General features: G+C 57.7%; 1 long non-coding RNA gene across 1 annotated transcript in view; it reads left to right on the top strand.

Moving 5' to 3' along the window:
• The first annotated feature begins 730 nt into the window (after positions 1 to 730).
• Positions 731 to 9,320, top strand: part of LOC147709770 (uncharacterized) — a 56,313-nt gene continuing 47,723 nt past the window's right edge. Inside the window, exon 1 of the long non-coding RNA XR_015296728.1 lies at positions 731 to 825. This is a non-coding gene — a long non-coding RNA (uncharacterized LOC147709770). The remainder of the gene's footprint in view (positions 826 to 9,320) is intronic.

Below are 9,320 nucleotides of genomic sequence, written 5' to 3'. Positions count from 1 at the left end.
GTACTCTAAGTTCATGTTCTGGTCTGTCTAAGCATTGGGAGTTTGTTATGACCAATGAGAGACTGTAGCTAGCTCAGTAAGGGGATTTTGGGTACTGAGGTGAGTTTTGGGCCATCCTAATTCACCGAGGTTCCAGGTCTCTATGCACAGTTCTGTAGGAGAATGGAATTCCCGCTACAGAACAGAGCTGGCTCTGTCAGAGGCCCCGGGAAGGCTGGGGCCTTTGGCCAGGGCCCACTTTGCCCATGCCAAATGTCTCTGCCAGCAGGAGTGTTACCAGCCCTGACTCTCAAGCTTTGCCCATGTCAAAGGTCTCTGCCAGCAGGAGTGTTACCAGCCTTGACTCTCAAGCTTTGCCCACGTCAAAGGTCTCTGCCAGCAGGAGTGTTACCAGCCCTGACTCTCAAGCTTTGCCCATGTCAAAGGTCTCTGCCAGCAGGAGTGTTACCAGCTCTGACTCTCAAGCTTTGCTTATGCTGTGGGGTGTGTGTCTTACAATGGAACTGTGCCCACGAGGACACATCCTGCTGCGCTCTGCTGTGCGCTGGAAATGCTGGCACCGGCTCCAGGACGTCAAACACCGGGACAGGTGAGGACAGGGGGCGGTGACTCTTAATGGGAGGCAGAGTGGGTGGAAGAAACAGGTCCATCCCACGCCCCCCATTGGCCAGCGTTGCCAAACAAACAGGCAGAGGCCTATAAATATGGTGGCCCCCACCACTTGGAATTCAGAGCATACATCGGATATCAAGATGAAGAGCACTAGCTGTTACCTGCTCGCCCTGGCCCTTGTGCTGGGCCCCGTGCTCCAGATGTGCGCTGTTCGTGAGTACAGACTCTGTGTGGCTTCTCTACACACTGCCCAGGGGCGGCTCCTCTGCTATGGTGGAGGAGTGTCCCCTACTGCAGATGCGGGCGAGGGTGCGAGCTTCCATGGAAGGGGGCTGTGTGCAGCTGCAGCACATGAGGGAGAGGGTGCGATCTTCCTTGGGAGGGAGCTGTGTTCAGCTGCAGCACATGAGGGAGAGGGTGCGAGCTTCCTTTGAAGAAGAGAGAGCTGTGTGCAGCTGCAACACATGAGGGAGAGGGTGCAAGCTTCCATGGGAGGGGGCTGTGTGCAGCTGCAGCACATGAGGGAGAGGGTACGAGCTTCCATGGGAGGGAGCTGTGTTCAGCCACAGCACATGAGGGAGAGGGTGCGAGCTTCCTTGGGAGGGAGCTGTGTGCAGCTTCCGCACACAAGGGAGAGGGTGCAAGCTTCCTTAGGAGTGGCTGTGTGCAGCTTCAGCACATGAGGGAGAGGGAGCGAGCTTCCTTGGGAGGGAGCTGTGTGCAGCTTCAGCACATGAGGGAGAGGGTGCGAGCTTCCTTGGGAGGGAGCTGTGTGCAGCTTCAGCACATGAGGGAGAGGGTGCGAGCTTCCTTGGGACGGAGCTGTGTGCAGCTTCAGCACATGAGGGAGAGGGTGTGAGGTTCCTTGGGAATGAGCTGTGTGCAGCTTCAGCACATGAGGGACAGGGTGCGAGCTTCCTTGGGAGGGAGCTGTGTGCAGCTTGAGCTGTGTGCAGCTTCAGCACATGAGGGAGAGGGTGCGAGCTTCCTTGGGAAGGAGCTGTGTGCAGCTTCAGCACATGAGGGACAGGGTGTGAGCTTCCTTGGGAAGGAGCTGTGTGCAGCTTCAGCACATGAGGGAGAGGGTGCGAGCTTCCTTGGGAGGGAGCTGTGTGCAGCTTCAGCACATGAGGGAGAGGGTGCGAGCTTCCTTGGGAGGGAGCTGCGTGCAGCCGCAGCACATGAGGGAGAAGGTGCGAGCTTCCTTGGGAGGGAGCTGTGTGCAGCTTCAGCACATGAGGGAGAGGGTGCGAGCTTCCTTGGGAGGGAGCTGTGTGCAGCTTCAGCACATGAGGGAGAGGGTGCGAGGTTCCTTGGGAGGGAGCTGTATGCAGCTTCAGCACATGAGGGAGAGGGTGCGACGTTCCTTGGGAAGGAGCTGTGTGCAGCTTCAGCACATGAGGGAGAGAGTGCGAGCTTCCTTGGGAGGGAGCTGTGTGCAGCTTCAGCACATGAGGGAGAGGGTGCGAGGTTCCTTGGGAAGGAGCTGTGTGCAGCTTCAGCACATGAGGGAGAGGGTGCGAGCTTCAGTGGCAGGGAGCTGTGTGCAGCCGCAGCAGATGAGGGAGAGGGTGCGAGCTTCAGTGGCAGGGAGCTGTGTGCAGCCGCAGCACATGAGGGAGAGGGTGTGAGCTCCCTTGGCAGGGAGCTGTGTGCAGCTTCAGCAGATGAGGGAGAGGGTGCGAGCTTCCTTCGGAGGGGGCTGTGTGCAGCTGCAGCACATGAGGGAGAGGGTGCGAGGTTCCTTGGGAGGGAGCTGTGTGCAGCTGCAGCACATGAGGGAGAGGGTTCGAGCTTCAGTGGCAGGGAGCTGTGTGCAGCCACAGCAGATGAGGGAGAGGGTGCAATCTTCCTTGGGAGGGAGCTGTGTGCAGCTTCAGCACATGAGGGAGAGGGTGCGAGCTTCCTTGGGAGGGAGCTGTGTGCAGCTTCAGCACATGAGGGAGAGGGTGCGAGGTTCCTTGGGAAGGAGCTGTGTGCAGCTTCAGCACATGAGGCAGAGGGTGCGAGCTTCAGTGGCAGGGAGCTGTGTGCAGCCGCAGCAGATGAGGGAGAGGGTGCGAGCTTCAGTGGCAGGGAGCTGTGTGCAGCCGCAGCACATGAAGGAGAGGGTGCGAGCTCCCTTGGCAGGGAGCTGTGTGCAGCTTCAGCAGATGAGGGAGAGGGTGCGAGCTTCCTTCGGAGGGGGCTGTGTGCAGCTGCAGCACATGAGGGAGAGGGTGCGAGGTTCCTTGGGAGGGAGCTGTGTGCAGCTGCAGCACATGAGGGAGAGGGTGCGAGCTTCAGTGGCAGGGAGCTGTGTGCAGCCGCAGCAGATGAGGGAGAGGGTGCGATCTTCCTTGGGAGGTAGCTGTGTGCAGCTGCAGCAGATGAGGGAGAAGGTGCGAGCTTCCTTGGGAGGGAGCTGTGTGCAGCTGCAGCAGATGAGGGAGAGGGTGCGAGCTTCCTTGGGAGGGAGCTGTGTGCAGCCACAGCACATGAGGGAGAGGGTGCGAGCTTCAGTGGCAGGGAGCTGTGTACAGCTGCAGCACACGAGGGAGAGGGTGCGAGCTCCCTTGGAAGGGAGCTGTGTGCAGCTGCAGCACATGATGGAGAGGGTGCGAGGTTCCTTGGGAGGGAGCTGTGTGCAGCTTCAGCACATGAGGGACAGGGTGCGAGCTTCCTTGGGAGGGAGCTGCGTGCAGCCGCAGCACATGAGGGAGAAGGTGCGAGTTTCCTTGGGATGGAGCTGTTTGCAGCTTCAGCACATGAGGGAGAGGGTGCGAGCTTCCTTGGGACGGAGCTGTGTGCAGCTTCAGCACATGAGGGAGAGGGTTCGAGGTTCCTTGGGAGTGAGCTGTGTGCAGCTTCAGCACATGAGGGAGAGGGTGCGAGGTTCCTTGGGAAGGAGCTGTGTGCAGCTTCAGCACATGAGGGACAGGGTGCGAGCTTCCTTGGGAAGGAGCTGTGTGCAGCTTCAGCACATGAGGGAGAGGGTGCGAGCTTCCTTGGGAGGGAGCTGTGTGCAGCTTCAGCACATGAGGGAGAGGGTGCGAGGTTCCTTGGGAAGGAGCTGTGTGCAGCTTCAGTACATGAGGGACAGGGTGCTAGCTTCCTTGGGAGGGAGCTGTGTGCAGCTTGAGCTGTGTGCAGCTTTAGCACATGAGGGAGAGGGTGCGAGCTTCCTTGGGAGGGAGCTGTGTGCAGCCGCAGCACATGAGGGAGAGGGTGCGAGTTCCTTGGGAAGGAGCTGTGTGCAGCTTCAGCACATGAGGGAGAGGGTGCGAGCTTCCTTGGGAGGGAGCTGTGTGCAGCTTCAGCACATGAGGGAGAGGGTGCGAGGTTCCTTGGGAAGGAGCTGTGTGCAGCTTCAGTACATGAGGGACAGGGTGCTAGCTTCCTTGGGAGGGAGCTGTGTGCAGCTTGAGCTGTGTGCAGCTTCAGCACATGAGGGAGAGGGTGGGAGCTTCCTTGGGAGGGAGCTGTGTGCAGCCGCAGCACATGAGGGAGAGGGTGCGAGTTCCTTGGGAAGGAGCTGTGTGCAGCTTCAGCACATGAGGGACAGGGTGTGAGCTTCCTTGGGAGGTGTGGGAGAGTAGGGTCTGCTTTCCTATGGTCACCCCACTTTTTGCTTTTTGCTTCACTGGTTTTCGACTTAATGTGGCTGTGGGCCTGCCAATCAGACCCACAGCCCTGCTGTTCTCTTTCTAAATTCACACCAATGCACTTTAGGTGCATTACCAATTGGGAGGGATCACCTTATGAGCCCCTGTACAGTGTACCCTAGGTACCCAGGGCATAGGTGCATCCAAGGCCTAACAGGGGCTGCAGCATGTATTATGCCACCCCTGACTAGCCTTTACATTTGACACAACTGGCTGATCACTCAGCTAGGGCAAGGTGGTGTAATCACCCTTTGCTTTAGATATAGTATACCTATATCTAACCTATATCTAGACACATATATACCTATAAGTCACTCCTATGGCAGGCCTTAACAATCCTGGAGGCAGAGTGCTTGGTTTTATGTGAGATGGTGCTCTAGCATGAGCTGAGCCTGTCTGCAGCTTTCGGAACCATGTCCTTATAGCTGTTCTAGGATATTGCCATACCATATACTCTTAAGTGCATTATGAACCTCGCGGTTAAATGCTAACTCTGGTTTGGCTTTATCAAAACATGTCGAGTAAGGTGTCATACGGTTTGGAATACTACCCCCTCACCAGTTCTGGCAACCGGGGTAGCATTCCACCCTTCTAGAGGGACACAACATGTACCTAACTAGAACCCCGGTTAAAGTTAAACAGAGCCTAAGCATCACAAAATTGATGCTGCTGCTAAGACACAAGTCTGACCTCCTGCTGCTGGGAGTCCTTCCAGCGAGGGAGGCTTGGACAAAGGGTTTCCTGCCTTGGGAGGTGCGAGCACCACCCCAGACAGGATTTTGTGTATTAAACTAGGCAGGGCTGAAAGGAATGAGACATGCCTAGGGCACACAAGGGGGCAGATTCTGATCCTGGATTTTTATTTCCAATACAAATCGGATCTCTATTTTTTTCCATACAAATTGTACAAGTCCCTTCCAACCCGTGTAGTACGATTCGTACGGGAAAAATACATACAGATCGGCCCGAACCTTACAAATCGGATCGGGAAAAGCTGTACGGCACGGACTTGTAAAAAAGACCATACAATTTGTAAAAAGGTGCAGCACATGAGGGAGAGGGTGCGAGGTTCCTGTTGGACAGGCCACATGAAGGGCCGCTCTCCCCCGGCCCAACCAGGCCCGAGCCCGGTCACGCAAGTACCACACACCACCATTGCACGTCCTCCGTCCCCTCAGGGACCCCTGCCCTCGAACACGTTAACCCCGTGGGTCCGATCCGCTGCCGGCCCACGCGCCCAGCCTGGGCCGCCATCTTGGACACTTCACCACGAGGCCGCCTGGCCCCCGATCGACCTCAACCCTGGGCCTAGCCCGGCCTCAGACATTCCGGCACCACCCTCCACCCAGGAGGTGAGCGGGCTACTTGGCAAGTCGATGGGAGAAAGAGGTGCCGATGGCTCTCCCCCGCCAAGTGCCGCTCGCCCATCGCCTCCCCGGGCGCTGGCTCCACCCCCCTGCTGGGTGTCTGGACTCCCTCATCCCGGACCTCCCGACCTCCAAGTGCGAGGGTCCGGACATCAAAGCACGCCAGCCCTATAACTGGGGCAGCTCCAGAGCAGGAAGGCAGTTGTATCTTGGAGTCGAGAGACGTAAAGAGGAACTCATCCTGGACGGACTACTGGCGCTGCCGTAGCTCTGTCCTGTGCACCATCATCCTGCCTGTTGGCGCTGCCACAGCCGTCGTAACCTTCATCCTTCATCGTCGTCGGGATCTGCTGGCGTGGCCGCGGACCGTTGTAACCGTCATCTTCACCGGGACCTGCAGGCTCCGCCGCGGACCGTCGTTTTCCTTCGTCCACCTCGGGACCTGCTTGGCTCCGCCACGGCCCGATCATCTAGAACGCCGAGCTCGAGGATTGAGAGCTATTTTGTACTCATTGGTAACTAAGACTGTCCCGCTACCCCTTTCCTCAACCAAAGACTAGAATCGAGGGGACCCCAGAGTCCAGACCTCCTTGTATCATACCATCGTAACCTAAGAATTGCATATAAAGTCTCGTTAACCTTCAGTCTTGTGTGGCGTCCGTCTGTGGGGGGGAAGTTACTTATCTGTACAGTCGTTGGAGACGGCTCTCCCTGGAGACCTCTCCCCGTAATCTCGGCCGACCCTCCCGGTCCGTCTAACATTGGTGGCCAGCGGCGCGATCCGAATCACCGCATAACGTACAGAGAGTAGCTCACCCCACAACGAACCACAATGACAACTAAAGAAAGCGGATCAACTGAGAAGTTCCAAATGGAAAAACTAGAGGAGTACAGCCATCGTGAACTAAAGCAGTTCTGCATCGAACTAGGTATCGCTACCACCGGACTAAGCACCAAGGACGATTTTAAGCATGCCCTAGAATCTTGGGCAGAGACCGGGGATGCCGAAGCCCCTGAGCAAAGCACCGCGAAAAAAACCAACACGGCCCCTGAAGGGCAAAGAGCCGGTCTCTCGCAAGACGAGATCCAAGAAAGAGAAAAAACCCGACTACACGAGTTAGAAATGGCCCGACTCAAGATGGACGTAGAACTCAAGTTGGCCGAACAAAAAATCAACTTAGAGCACCTACGTCTCCGAGAAGAAAGAGAGGAGAAACAGAGACAAAGGGAGCTCGAGGAAAAGAAACTGGCGTACGAGCACGAACGGAACCTAGCCGAGATCAACCTGCGCAAGCAGAATAAAGAGTTAGGGGTGCCCGAGAGACCACACACCCCAGGGACCACGGAGAAAAAAGTACACATCCCCAAGGATGTTGTCCGAGAATATTTCCGAGAGGACGACATCCAGCAATGGTTTAAGGCCTATGAAATCGCTATGACTGCGCACCGGATCGATAGAAACGATTGGGGAGCCGGCCTATGGGGCAGATTCCTCAATGAGGGCCGCGATACCCTGTTACAGCTCCCAGACCACCAGATGACCTCCTACGACCATATGAAAGCGGCCCTCCTCACCCGCTATGGCCTCACGCCCGAGATGTACCGTCAGAGGTTCCGAGACTGCACCCGCATCCCGGGTACAACTTGGGTGGACTATGTAACGTACTTTAGCCGAGCTTTCGAAGGCTGGATCAGAGGAAACAACGTCACGACATACGAGCAGCTGTTCAATCTGATGGTATGGGAGCATCTGTCCAACAATTGCTTCATTGAACTACGCCAACACCTCCTCGACAGCAAGTTAACCGATCCCCGGCAGCTCGCAGCCGAAGCTGACCGGTGGGAGATCACCAGAGTGGGCCGGAATGGGTCCTACGAGCAGAACAGGAACAACAATGGTCACCACCGACCCAGAGGAGGAGGAGGGGGCCAAGGACGAGGAAGAGACAACACTCCGGCCGCCCCCGCTGCCAGCACCACCCCCCCGGCCAACCGGGGCAGCACCCCGGCGCGACCGGGGTACAGAGCCAATGTCACGTGTCACCGATGCCAACGAGTCGGCCACTATGCAAACGACCCAAGCTGCCCGCAGTATCAGAGTCCAAAACCCCGCCAAGTGGCCGCCGCGGCACTAGGGGAAGAACAGATCTCCGAGGAACAAGAAACAGACGAGCAAGAGGATCAAGAGTGGGAGCCAGCCGCCATGACTCTCGCGTGCTTAGGGGGAAGAGACATGGTCCCGCGGGTCCCCCTACCCGCTAACACCCAGAAGTACGGCCAATGGGTGAGCATCAATGGACGACGGGCCGAAGCCCTTCGGGACACCGGGGCCAGTGTAACAGCCGTCCGCTGTCACCTGGTGACCCCAGAACAATATCTACCGAACATTCTCTGCCCTGTGCGATCAGCCGACAACTCGGAAAGTCTGTGTCGGATGGCCTGCGTCCCCTTTGAGTGGGGAGGGGTCTCCGGCATGTTGAAGGTAACGGTCCGAGACGACGCCCCCGTGGACTGCCTCCTCGGAAATGACCTGGAGAGCTCCCCGTGGGCAGCCGTGGAGCGAAGAGAACACTTGGGGATGTTAGGCGTCCCAGACTGGGCGTGCGTCACCACCCGGTCCATGGCCGTCCGTGCCAACCATCACCCGGAAGAACCAGAATGGCCGGCGCCACCGCCTCCGGTCGCCCCAGCCGAGACCACCGACCATGACACCCCCCCCGAACCTGCTCAACCTTCCGACTTCGCTAACCTTGACCAGTGGGCCCAAGAGGGGGGGCCCACACAAGAACAATTTCGCCAGGAACAGAAGACCTGTCCCTCCCTCGAGGGACTCCGCCAACAAGCGCTCGCCCAAAGTGCAGGGGATACCTCCGGAACTCATTGGGTCTACTGGGACGATGATCTGTTGTACAGCGAGCAAAGAATCGCCGAGCTGGGGGCCAACCGAGTACTAGTAGTGCCCCTCCGCTTTAGAGACTTCCTGCTAAACCTGGCCCACGATGTCCCCCTGGCAGGGCACCTGGGACAAGATAAAACCTACAGTCGCCTAGTGACCCACTTCTTCTGGCCCAAAATGAGAAACGATGTGCACCAGCATTGCCGATCTTGCCCCACGTGCCAAGCCAGTGGGAAGAGCGGCCGCAAACTAAAGGCCCCCTTGCAACCTTTTCCAGTAGTCACGACCCCATTTGAGAGGGTCGGAATAGACATTGTGGGACCCCTGGACCCGCGCACAAAACAAGGCCATCGCTTCATCCTGGTGCTAGTGGACCACGCCACCCGCTACCCTGAGGCTGTTCCTCTCCGGACCGTGACAGCCCCAGTGGTCGGCCGGGCCCTGATGGGGATCTTCTCCCGTGTGGGGTTCCCCCGAGAAGTCGTCAGCGACAGAGGCACGAACTTTATCTCTAAATACATGAAATCCCTCTGGCAACAGTGTGGGGTCACCTACCGATTCACGACCCCCTATCACCCCCAAGGGAACGGACTTGTTGAGCGGTTCAACCGCACGCTAAAAGGGATGATCGGGGGATTGGAAGAGCCCCTCCGTCGCCAGTGGGATGTGCTGCTGCCGTGCCTCCTCTTCGCCTACCGAGAAGTCCCACAGAAATCCCTAGGCTTCAGCCCATTTGAACTGCTATACGGGCACCCAGTGCGGGGGCCGCTCAGCCTGATCAAAGAAGGCTGGGAGATGCCT

This window comes from Lissotriton vulgaris, chromosome 6 (assembly GCF_964263255.1).
Source record: "Lissotriton vulgaris chromosome 6, aLisVul1.2, whole genome shotgun sequence".
NCBI lineage: Eukaryota > Metazoa > Chordata > Amphibia > Caudata > Salamandridae > Lissotriton > Lissotriton vulgaris.
The sequence above is the reverse complement of the archived record's forward strand: the minus strand, read 5'-3'. Positions and strand labels throughout refer to the sequence as shown.